This window comes from Eptesicus fuscus, chromosome 12 (assembly GCF_027574615.1).
Source record: "Eptesicus fuscus isolate TK198812 chromosome 12, DD_ASM_mEF_20220401, whole genome shotgun sequence".
NCBI classification, from domain to species: domain Eukaryota; kingdom Metazoa; phylum Chordata; class Mammalia; order Chiroptera; family Vespertilionidae; genus Eptesicus; species Eptesicus fuscus.
This window is the reverse complement of record NC_072484.1, coordinates 9,904,313-9,917,113: the sequence shown is the minus strand read 5'-3', so window position 1 is coordinate 9,917,113 and position 12,801 is coordinate 9,904,313. Positions and strand designations below refer to the sequence as shown.

Genomic DNA, 12,801 nt, shown 5'->3' with positions numbered 1-12,801 from the left:
TCTGTCCTTGGGTGAGGTTGGCAAATGGCACTAATTGGACTTTTGCTGTCTTCCTAAGTGATTTAAGCTAATTACCTTCTGGTTGGGGAGGAATGTCCTAGGTTTAGGGAAGATAGGATTTACCAGATGGCTGCAAACTACTGTTTAAGGGTCTCAGTTTCCCTATTCTTCTTATTCTGGCTTACTTGCCTGTCTCATTATCACCATTCTGGAGAAGAGAGAAACAGGCTATGGGGAGGTACAGGCAAGCAAGGTCATGCAGGGGACAAAGGACAAAATTGGGGTTTGAACTCAGGTTGTCCTATGACAATGTCTCTGGCTTTAACCACTACATTTTCCTATCTCTTTATTCATCTGTGTACCCCTGACACAAAATACAGTTTCTGGGCCTTCATGTATCCTTAATATGTTTTGTTAGTTATAGTTTTCTGGAGAAACAAAGCCAACAGAATATAACTATGGAGATTCATCATAGGAATTGGCTCTTGAGACTGTGGAGCCATGATCTGACATCTGCAAGCTGGACACCCAGGAAAGCCAGTGTAATACAGTCTTGAGTCTGAACCAGGGGAGCAATGGTGTAGGTCCCAGTCCGAGATGAAAGGCCAAGAGTGCCAAAGTCTAGGGGTAGGTCAAGATAGGAGAGTAAATTCCCCCTTCCCCCACCATCCTGTTCTATTCAACCCTCAAAGACTGGAAGACACCCACCCACATTGGTGAGGATGGATCTCCTTTATTCAGCCTACCAATTCAAATGCTAATCTCTTCTAGAAACACCCTCACAAACACACACAGAAGATAAATAAATAAACGCAAATTTCCAGACCATGTTGGACAATGTTGAATGAGTGACTCTATGGTCATATATGAATGTCCTCGAACTGTTAAGTACTTAAAAAAAAAATCTTAGCAGAGAGTTCACTTTTCTGGCAAATCTGCTCCAATCCAAGAGGCCAGGGAACAGTAGTTATGTAGTAAGTCCTCATTTAAAGTCATCCTTGGTAGATTCTTGGAACTGCAGTGACAAGATGTAGAACAGAACCAATTTGACCACAGAGCTAACTGACATAAACAGGAGTTAAGTTATTCCAACATCGACTTCTCATCTGAAACCATGTTGATTGTTGAACAAAACAACATTATTCAAGAACCTGCTATATCTCACTGTGTCAATATCGAAGGCTCCAATTAACTCCGCCTTAACTTCAATGCAGCGGGGATTCTTTAATAAGAAGTTCAACTTTCTTTTAGTTTTGCAAAACTGAAATGATTCTAGAGTATGTAGTGGTACAGAAAAAGATTACAGCCATTCCAGACCTACTCAATCTGAAAGGTCTGCAAGATCACCAGAGTCTTAGGTATAAGGTAATGATATTGAAGCATTAACAAAAGGACGGAGAAAGAAGGTTCAAGGGTAAAACCTACAGCCTACATCAAAATTTGCTTTCATGGACAAAAATTTAGCTATCAGCCACATGTAAAATATCATAACTTCAAACTTCTGTAACAAGAAGGTGACAAGCACAATAAAGCTTTCCTCTGCCAAAAAAGAAAGATGATATGATACAGTGACTAAGAATACAGCCCTAAGAGCTGGACAGATCTGTGTTTAAATACTTGCTCTGCCTCTTACTATTTTTGTGACCCTAAAAATGTTACTTAACTTCCGGAGGTCTGTTTTGTGTGTGTGTGTTGTGTTGTTGTTTTTTTTTTTTTTTTTTATGGTATAACCAAATGTCAGAGGATTAAATGAGATGATGCCAGTTAATACTTAAAAGCAGTTGTCATTATTACCTTAAACCAGATCAGATACCAGGAAAATCACTTTGAAAAGAATGAGTTCACACCAGAGTATAATCTTTTAACAAGCACGAACTATTATTATTCCTGAGAATCAGCTGTGTTTGTCATTCATCTGTTCTTGTACACATTATAATGTGCATTCAAACTTACACATATACATATAGTATTTTAATACATGTGTGTGAACCATTCATGTCAGAGTAAGCATATCCTTAACTTTACAAAGCCGTGGCACTTAAAATTCTTATGCAATAGAACATCTGCAAATACCCAAAATAAACCTACATTACTTACAATTATATAGAGACATAAAAGTGTGATATAGATTTTGCATATTTATTTTAAAAATGTGAGTCACTCCTCTTTTAAGAAGACTTGCAGACTAAGAGACTAGTGAAAATGCTATTATGTTGCTGCTTATCCTGTTACTTTGAGATTTCAGACAAGAATCCTAACTATGACCACCAGAATTCCTAGAACAGCAATGGAACCAATAGTTTTCAGGGTCACTTCTGTCTAAGTTACTGCCGAGAGACTCTAAGATATGAATTTGGATGGAGGGGAAGATGATGCCTGAGGGATGTGATGAAAGCTGAGCAACTGCAACCAGAGGTGTGACCTCCCTCCCCTCCCCTGCAACCCTTAATTTTATAAACAAGAGTTCACATAACATTTATTTGAAAGGGAGAAAGATGCCTTACTGCTTAATAAGAAAAGATTGAGAATATCTCTAACATCCTAATCTAGCTTCAGGGAATATGAGATGGAGAGCATTTCCCAATTTACTACTTTTAAAATAGGCATTCCAGCAAAGCAGGGACACATTGCAGGACATGATTCCAACACTTTGCTATCTACGTAAGAACACCATAGAGCTGCTTGCTGTCAATACAGGTGGAAAACCTGACTTACAAGAAATGTGAAAAAAGGAAGCCAATTCACACCAGGCCTAAGAGGACATCCAGATATGCCCTCTGGAATCATTCCAGAAGTATGCGGCTAGCCTTTGCATCTAAATGGCGTAAAACAAAAGTAGCTTATTTTCAACCCCTTAAAAAATTTTCCATGATTTATCAAAGCAGTGGAAATAACTTTCCCATAGTAATGGGGAATGTACTTTTCTTACCATTCTTGAAAAATAAAATAATACATTTAAATTATCAAGTTTTTCTAACTCATCTCCTAAAGTCAAGATTTAACCAAAGCATTCACTGTAGTAAAAACATTATTCTTATAGCAGGTTTTGACATTTAATGGTCAATCCCCATATTTCCTGCAGAAACGTTTTGTTTTTATTTTTCTTGATTTTAAGTCTAATGATCTTGAATCAGGATTCTGAGCACACCTTACATTAAGGACACTCCAAGTCTCTATTCACCTTTCACAAGAATAAGAATTGTAATTGTTGACTTAAATTGGTACTTCCAATTTAAAAGTTTAATACATTTTGCCATATTTCCACTAGACAAGTTTTTTCAGATACACCAGGTTTCAAAAGATGCCACTCACGCAGGTTTCTCAATTGTTGCCAGCTTTCGCCAGAAAAGGAAAGCTTTACAGATTTTCAAGGGGAGCACATGTTTCCGCGAGCTCTTAAATGCAGTATAAAGAGTTCAGAAGAAGACAGGAATGGCAGAAGGGCAAAACCCAGCAATTATCTGTCTAAGCAAAAATAACTGCTCACAGGAGAGAAGGAACAAAAGACTGCCCTAAACCAAAATATTGGGAAAACAGGACCAAACCCAAACTTTCTTTTTAGATCCTCATACAGGTAAACTTCAAACCAGACATATGCTACTTCAACTAACCACTACCATCACACTTTTCATCTACACTGTCCTGGTAGGGTGTAACTGTGGAGCCCATTTGGGATCCTTGGGCAGTAGCTGACATACAAGCACAGAACATCACTATGAAGTTATGAAGCACTCATTTGAGCCTTCATTAACCAAACAGCTCACAGGAGCATTATAAAAGCCAGTGTTCCAAGCACAGGCCTGGGAACCAGCTCAGACGTATTCTGGGGGCTCATTTCATTACTGCACGTGGTATTGCCTTAATTTCCCTACTTGTGAAACAAGGACAGTTCTGAAAGAATTGAGAATGGTTTATAAAGTACTTTAAATAAAACAGGCAAGCCATCAATATTATTTTACTAGTGGCCCAGTGCACAGATTTGTGCACATTGAAAGGCAATTAATTAGAATATTTTAATATCTTAATAAATATTTAATAAATAAGTACTTGTCGATGACTGTTCTTCAGACATTTTCTGTCGACGACGTCGGCTTCTTTCAGCTTCAGCAATACGCTGTGCCAATCGTTGTTCTTCAGACATATTCTGTCGACGACGTCGCTGTCTTTCAGCATCAGAGATACGTCGTGCCAATCGTTGCTCTTCAGACATATTCTGTCGACGCCGCCGGCTTCTTTCGGCTTCAGAGGTACGGCTTCTTTCGGCTTCAGAGATACGTTGTGGCAGTAGTTGGTCTTCAGACATATTCTGTCCACGATGCCGCTTTCTTTGGGCTTCAGAATGTCAACAAAAACAACCAAATTTACGATCGACAATGACAGATCGAAACACACGTGTGCAATTGGTGCCAACGAGAGCTTTATATGTATCGCGCATGTGTGAATCAACTTAGCCTTTTATATATATAAACTTGCTTAATTAGACCTGCTTTCTGATTTAGCTAAATTTTTTCAAGCCCAGTGAAGCACCCCAACTTCTCTTTCAGGTAACTGTCAGCAACACAGCAGTAAATATCAACATGAAGCAGATTATTATTGTAGATCACGCAGGGAAAACAAAGGGTAAAATATTTAACTGCAGCAGTGTTTGACTATATTCTGCGCAGTGAGAAAAACTGAAGTCATTTTCAAGGTCCACCATTTCTTACTTCTTTTCAGTAGGGTCAAGTTTCTAAACTTTCTAAATCCCCATTTTCCGGCTAATGAAAACATGATTCTACCAAATCTCCTATCTACCTACTCCAAGACTTCTGTGAGGATCAAGTGAGACGAGGAACAGGAAAACGCTTCACAAACATTTGGTTAAACTGTAAAATGTTTGCACCTGGCTATCAAGCAAGTCGGTTCCTGGGCTGAAGAAACTCCAAGGCTAGTCGCTAGGGAGAGGAAGCTGGGCGTTGCTATATGATGTCATTATCCGGTGCCCACAGCGACCGTTTCCGGGCTGGGCTGTAGGCCACATTTTGCGCCATGGGGTCTTGACAGTGTTGGCTGTGATTTGGTGGGGTGTCGCTCCGGGGTGGTGGCGGGGCCTGTGTCCCACTTGGGGGAAGCCAAGTGTTGGTTTGTCGGCTCCAGGTCCATGGTGCTGTTTATTTTTAAATGGCCAGTGGGCGTCCTGGCAGCTCCTGCATTGAGCATCTGCCCCCTGGTGATCAGTGTGCATCATAGCTACCAGTTGGAGGGAAAGATGGACACTTAGCCTTTATATATATATAAAAATAAATAAAATACCACAAAGGCCAGCAAGGGAGTCTTTACACTCATCCTTATTAAAGGAATCAACTAAGTCATATGAGAAATGTAACATAAACACAAACAACCCAAAGTTGAACAACTCAATTACAGATCTACCTATCCCTACTGAAGAGGGAATTAGGATGTGAAGAAATTTATTTTCAATTCTATGGGCTAGTCAAACAAGTGATGAGCCTCTTATAGATGATGTGCATGTTTTTGAGTTAAACCTTAAATTGTAGTATATGTTCAGGGAAGTCTTCTCTTAGAAAAGTATTAACAAAAATCTTTTATGCTCTCCTTTATTTCTGAAACACTGATGAAATTCTTAAGATTTTAGAATTCTTTAGCTGCTCTCTTGGAACCATGCTAGGGATCAATAAAAACAAGGAAGCTTGTGAGTGCATCTTAAAGAACTAAAGATATAGGACAGTGAATACATAAATGGAAATGAGGGAACCCAGAACAGAAATAGTGCTAAGAATTTTGCATTTTACACTGATTAGGAAAAAAATGTATACTCAGTCAAAACTGGCACTTTAAACAGTTTGATCACATTTTACCTGTAACTTTACACACACACACAGCCCCACATAACCAGGTCCACATATATTATCCTATATAATAAAAGGCTAATATGCAAATTGACTGAATGGCGGAACGACCAGTCGCTATGATACGCACTGACCACCAGGGGGCAGACCCTCAATGCAGGAGCTGCCACCTGGTGACAGGGGAGCGCTGCTCAGCCAGAGGACAAGCTCACGTCTGGCGAGTGCAGTGGCGGGAGCCTCTCCTTGCCTCCACGGCAGTCGGACATCCCCCAAGGGCTCCCAGACAGCGAGAAGGTGCATGCCTGGCTGAGGGAGACCCCACCCCGAGTATACGAATTTCGTGCACCGGGCCTCTAGAGTGTGTGTGTGTGTGTGTGTGTATAATATACATCCCAATTTGAGAAGCCTGATAACATGTGAAGGGAGTCTTCTCCTCCCAATGAAGCAGAATATGGATTCTCATTTAAGCTGATCCCTAACCTGACAGAAATCAAAGGGAGGTCTTGACCAAAACACAGGTATAAGAAGCACTAAGAGAGTGAAGAAACATAATCATATCCTTCCTATCATTTTTCAACAAGGTAAAAAAATAAAAGGCAAATAAAAAGCCATGAAGTCATGATGGAACCATGGCCATTAAAGTGGGCAAAACATAGATGGCTTCTCTTATAAAGTGTCTCAAAAATCAAGGTGGTAAGTGCCAATGTATAAACAAGAAACAGCCTTTACAACCAAAATATTAACTCAGTTAGTGTGGAACTTTGGTTCATAACAGTTTCAAATGCCAAGTTTCCAAACTAACAATATAATATGTATAACTGATAGTGGTGCACATCAGTAAAATATGGCATTTGCTCCAGATTTAATACCATGAGCGCTTACAAAATGAAAGAAGGGAAACTGTGAAAGTTTATGTGATGCTAATAACACATCAAACTGTTAATCAAACTATAATTAAATTATTTATAAAGGGAACGGCATTTTTCTTAATCTTCATGCCATTTTAGACAGGTAAATGAAAGTTAAACTTTCATGGAAAGTATTTTACCTTCTGGAAGACCTAACAGGGTTAAGACATTCATTTAAGGTGAAACTCCTTTTACCTTAAGTCGAGGTTGAACAAGTAGCTTATTATGCAACAGTATTGGGCAACTTGATGTAAATATAAAGTTAATTTCTGATCTTATAAAATAAAAAATGTTTTTGTACTTTCACATTGTTTTTAAAAAGTTTATTTCACTAAGACTTAAACAGGTTATTTAAAAACCTCCACAATGTTTAATTCTGATATCTTTTTCTCTGCACTTCATTTCCAAGTCTAAAACAGCAGGCTGTCTTTTGTGTGTGTACACACACACGTATTAATGGAATTACTCTGCCAAGGTCTATTACAGTTTATACAATTCTGGTATTTATATCTTTCTCAAAAGAAAAAAATACACTTAAATTCTTAAGATTTTATTTTATCTTTTTTCTATTAGTTCCCACTTTTTATAACAGCTCTATCTTCCTTATTAAATTGTAATTTTCAATTAAATGTGTAGTCAGAATGTGTACATCTTAAATATATCAACCAACAGATTGCTGAATATTTAAAATTTCAAAATATACGATTTTTAATATTCTTCAAAATTTGTTAGTAGTTACAAGGAAAGCAAAACCACAGTATACCTTAATCAAGCTTTTAGTAATCAAATATAAATGATAAATAAATGTATGTATGTTATAATGAAAATCAAAGGCCATTTTACTTGATAAAACCCTATTTATTGGTTGGTGACTTGGGAGCAAGCAAGTACACATTCATGGAAAGGCCTATTCTAATGAGAGAATCTTTAAAGTTTTTAGAAGCTTAGCAACTCTTGAGATTGGGTCATCAAAATAAGAGTAACTGAGAATTTACTTGACAATCTGTTCAATATGGTGATGTTTATTTTAATATAAATAGTTTTGGAACTTCTGCACTTTGGCTTAAGAAGAAAAAGAGAAATTTAAGCAAAACAAATGAACAGTGGTATGTTTAAAACCAATGACTTCCAGATAGGTAGGGCGAGGAGGGAGTAGTCTTTAGATTCACAGCCCAATCACCTATATTTTCTATAGACTGTAAGAACCCAAATCAAAAATTTAGTTTATATAATGTACAGCAACCTCTGGTAAGGTAGTCTTAGAAAATTTTCAACAAGGGCCAAGATAAAGAAGGAATTTCTACTTAATGTTCAATTAAATAGGATAGGATACCCATTCCCACCCTCAAATTAATTGAGGCTTTTTACTATACTTTAATGAACCCTCACAATTTACCTAAATTCTAGCCTTCAAGCCCAACTGTTTTGACCTTTTTTTTTGAGTGTCAAAGCAGGGAAATCTTTGAAGCCACAGAATCCTTTTCTAAGAGCTCACAGCAACTGTAGGGGAAAAAACGGCTATTACCAATAATGTCATCACTGTATCTTAAATATAGAATCTTTAAAAATTTCATCTCAAACATACCCTCAAATAAGAAATTGTCTTCAAATTACTCATTTAAAACTATGTGTAACAATATATCAAAAACCAAATACAGATCAAAATTATATGTTTAACAAATACTAAACAGTATTTAAAACTTACAAACAATACCCATTTAGTTTAAATATCTGATTCTTGTAATTACTAAATAATTTAAAAGCAAGATAGTTAAGTTCATAATGGAATACCTGAATGTAACTGCCTCCTTTTTTTTCACTCACCAAAATGTTACTTGGTAGCAAATGTCCAGTGAGAAGTCTCCCTTAAGCACCAAAGTGGTCAACTATGTATCAAATAATACAACAATTTATTTCCCCATAAATTTATTTTGGTGTATCTATATAAAATACCTGAAGTACCCCTGAGTATCAACAACCAGCCAATCTTTGGTAGCAAGTACATGTTCATGGAAAAGCCTGTTCTGATCAGAGAACCTTTAAGGTTTTTAGAAGCTTAACAACTCTTGAGATTGGATCACCAAAAGAGCATAACTGAGAACTTAACATACTTTATGTTAAGAGTGCAGACTACAAAACATTAAAATTTTTCTCTTAAACAAGTCATAAGTCATTGAACCCACAAATGCAACCATCTCTAACCGGCTCCTTGAGGAATGTGGCTAGGCTAAAATTTTGAAGTGTTGGCTTTGGTGGTGACCAAGGAGGAAGAAGGCTCTGGCTTCCCTGTTGCTGCAGTTCCCACTCTCCAAAATGAATATACCCACCGGTGTGAATTGATAATGTGGTCCAAAGAGCAAAGCAGAAACGGAGTCCAGATCCTCAAAATGGTAGTGCGGGGCACAACCACTAGACTACCTATCTAGTTCAGTACAAAAAGTATAACCCTGTGCATCATGGTGCAATAGCTGGGGCCCAGGTTTCGCATTGTGCATCTCACACCTATGGAAATAACAAGAATAAAATCTATAGAAATCAACACACCCTAAGAAGGTGAGTGTTCACCAAAGACCAGTGTCAACACTTTTGCAAAGGTGGTTGGCTACTAAGATAATGAATGGCAATTACAATCCCAAAGTTGAAAGAAAACAAAATTTTACAATCAACTGTTGAGTTTGATAACGGAGAACTCAATGTGGGCTAGATGTTTACCAACAAGGCTTTGCAAATCATGACACCCATCTACATGCTTATGGAAATTACTACCCCACTAACATCTACCATATCTAAAGAATGATTAACTCTCAAAGAGTTGGAAAGATTTGGGCCATTAAGAAGGGAGATATCAGCAATACCCCAAAGCTTAAACTCTTAGGTTTTAAGCTTTTCCCTTTACCATCTGACCTTGGAAAGATATGGTGACAATGATTCCAAGTTTAAGGTGGAAGAATTCCAGACAAGGGGAAATCTGTGTACCAAGGATGTGCCAAGGTGATTCATCAAGAACTAAAGTAGATTGTTTGAGGGTCAACAGTTTTGAAAAGTAAAAGAACTTCTAAAATGCAGGGTGGATTTTTTAAAAGATATAAAAAAAAAATCACTGCTCTTGACTCAATCCTTCGCCATGTTGCTGTCAGCTCACCAACTAAGAGTGCAGTGTCTTGCTAGGCCCATTTTCCCATGGTCTGTAGAAGGCGCTGTGAAGCACATCCTGTTCTAGCTCTGGGGCCCTTCCCCCCGTCTGCAGCCTTACCCAGTGCAGAGAATGCGCCCCCTACTGACTCCAAACACTCATAGCCTTTAGCCGACTTGGCTGCGGTGCATTTTGGGTGGGGGCTGGTATTTTCATGGCCATAAACCAGAAGCAACAATGCAGATTTCTAAAGAAACTGTATCAAGCTCCCCATGAGTTTTTTTTTTTTCTTTTTCATTTTGAAGGTTCAAGGCACTGGCACGAGAAGCATCAGGAATAGGAGTTGGGTGTGTGGGGATGGACAGCATTAAAATGGCAAACACTGGGAACAGTTTGGTTCTTTTTCCCTCCTAAGCCTTTGTCTGAGAAATGGGGTTACGGCAAGAACTGTCCAGAGGAATTGGTGAATGCAGAACATCAAGAAGACTTAGTGTGGGTGTGTGTGGCTAAAAAGGGTATTCGATCTTAGTGCCCGATCTTGGGCAGAAGAGGAAGAGAAGCAATCGCGCCTTTTCCAGCAGACAGGCATCCAGTTTGGGGGGAGGGGAAGTCAGTCAGTCAGGCAGCTCAGAGGAAAGAGGTGAATAAAAGGGTGCTCAAAGAACTATTCCCCATTCATTGCATTAAAAAAAAAAAAATCTTTTCGCAGCTTTCTGGATTTCCATTTTCTACCATCTTATAAGTTGGGGCTCAGAATGCTCCTAAGAGGTCGTGCTGACCAGGCGCTGCGATTGAGTGAAGAGGGTGGTGGAGGACTCCGTGGTCGGGATAGGAGGGGAGCTGGCATACTGGGGAGGAAGGACTGCACAGCAGAGGCAGACTTTCACTCGTGCGGTGCATGCTTCCCGCCCCCCAAACTGCCCCCCGCCTTCCCCTAGCGATGGGTGGATAGACCTGGCAGAAGGCTCGTCCCAGGCTTTAGGGGTGTGCGTGGGGGCCGGCGGGGGGCAGGGGGGAGGAAAGGCTGAGTTCCAGGGATGGGAGAAGCTCGGTTCTTGCTGAGGGCGGGGTGGAGGGAGATGCCATGAGCGGCTGAAGCTCCGGCGGCCAGGCTGGCTCGCTGGGCTCCGCGGGCTCCCGAGGCGGGGAGCGGGGAGCGGGGTTCGGGCTGCAGGAGGAGGCGCCTGGCCCCCGGAGCAGAGCCGGGGAGCGGTTCGAGCGGGGCGGGCGGCCCGTCAGCCCCAGAGTATGCAAAGGAGCGTGTGTGGTTGGAGGGCTGGCAATTTAAACAACAATGTGCCTTGGGGCCGGCTCGGCGGGAGGAGCGCGGACCGAGGGCCAGGCCGCAGGGCGGCGCGCGGCTTACCTTGACTCGGCCTCGAGGCGCGCGCGGGGCCGGCGTGCTCGGGGGCCGGGCGGTAGCAGCGGCGGGCGGGTGGCGGCGGCACGGCGGTGGCGCGCCCGGGCTCGGTGGCCTCGGCGGGCTCCGGCTCGCGCCGCGGCCGCGGCTGCTGCCGGGGGGCGCGGCGGGCGCAGCAGAGCGGCGGGCGGCGGCGGCGGCGCGAGCGGCTTCCTCCAGTCCCCGCGCGGGCGGCGGCGTCGTCGAGCGGTGCAGACAAAGGAGGGGCGGAGGGAGGAGACGGAGGGTGTGGGAGAGGCCGCTTCACTGGCTCGGGCAGGCGGACGGCGGCGGCCGCGCTCCTCTCGCTCCTCAGCTGCGGGGACCGAGAGAGGGAGCTGTGCCTGAGGAGACGCCAAAATCCCCCTTAGCGCTGCCCGCGGGAGGGGGAGGGGGGACAAGATGGCGGCGGCCGGGGGGGCGGGAGTTCAGCTCATGGATCTCGGCGGGCGGCGGAGGGGAGACCGGGCCGGCGGCGGCTGCGGCTGCAACGGGCGGGGGAGGGGGCAGATCCCGCGTCTCCCCTCAGCAGACAATACAAGCGCCTCAGAGCGAGTCCCGAACCAGCCCTAGCCAAAATGGCGGCTGAGAAAGAGCGGAAGTGACGTAAGTGCTCATTAGCATAAGAGGACTCATTGTCCAGCTAAGTGTGTGTTGGGGGGACGCAGTACCCTTTCCCCACGTGTCCCCAGGGACAACTCTCTTACTCCCAATTATGCTGTCACCTAACTTTTTCTGAAAGAGGGTGGCGCCAGCACCCCACCACCCCGCCTAAGGGAAATTATATAATCCCCACTGAGGAAGAAATCTCGCGAGAACCAAGAGGATTTGCCATTGACCCACTAGGAGGCGCCGCAGATAAAGGCCGCAGTGCGCTTCCAGGGCCCGTGTGCAAGGCAGGCGCCTTCCACCGGCCGCAGTGCCGGCGGCGGAGCACAAGCAGAGGGCCGCAGCACCCCTTGCACTCAGTCAGGTGGCCGAGCTGGGGATCCCTGCGCGGGCCCAGCTGGGCCTGGACTACATCTGGCGGGAGGGGGCGTGTGGGCAGCCCTGAGGCACCACGTGCTGAGAGGCCCAAGCGCTCACTGGCTGAGCAGCAGCGGGAAGGGCAGGGACACCTGGCTGGTGGTGTCTGATGCCTCCAGCTTAAATGAGGTGTGAGTGCCTCGTGCTTCACACACTGACTTGAGATGAGACGCAACCCCATGGGTGATGCCTGAACCCTTCCTGGTGGGGTGGGCTATTCAGTGGGCAGGGGCTGTTTTTTACAGAAGGCAGGCTGTTGCCCTTCGACTTGACATTCTTCCAAGGCAGTGATGATGGACTCTTCGCTTTGGCCTGAAGAAAACAAATGGGATCCCTAGTGTTTTGAGGCCATTAGACTGGTGAAGCCTAAGGATGAGAAATGATGTTGCCAATGGACCTCAAGATCCTTAAAAACTACACTTTGACTGTATAGTTCTAGGGACAGTCACCTTTAGTGCTCCCACAATCTGATAGCTTAAGACAGCA

The 12,801-nt window shown here is 43.0% G+C and overlaps 1 protein-coding gene across 2 annotated transcripts in view; it reads right to left on the bottom strand.

The window, feature by feature from the left end:
• The window catches only part of ADNP (activity dependent neuroprotector homeobox), a 43,307-nt gene that overhangs the window by 28,113 nt on the left and 2,393 nt on the right, over positions 1-12,801 (bottom strand). Inside the window, exons 1-2 of one of the 2 annotated variants that reach the window (XM_054724122.1) lie at positions 12,133-12,187; positions 11,257-11,605 (exon numbers count right to left, since the gene is read on the bottom strand). The exons of the other annotated variant lie outside the window; for it this stretch is intronic. The gene's annotated coding sequence lies outside the window, so the exon portion shown is untranslated. Of the gene's footprint in view, positions 1-11,256; positions 11,606-12,132; positions 12,188-12,801 lie in introns of those variants that run through there. 2 annotated transcript variants of the gene reach the window in all.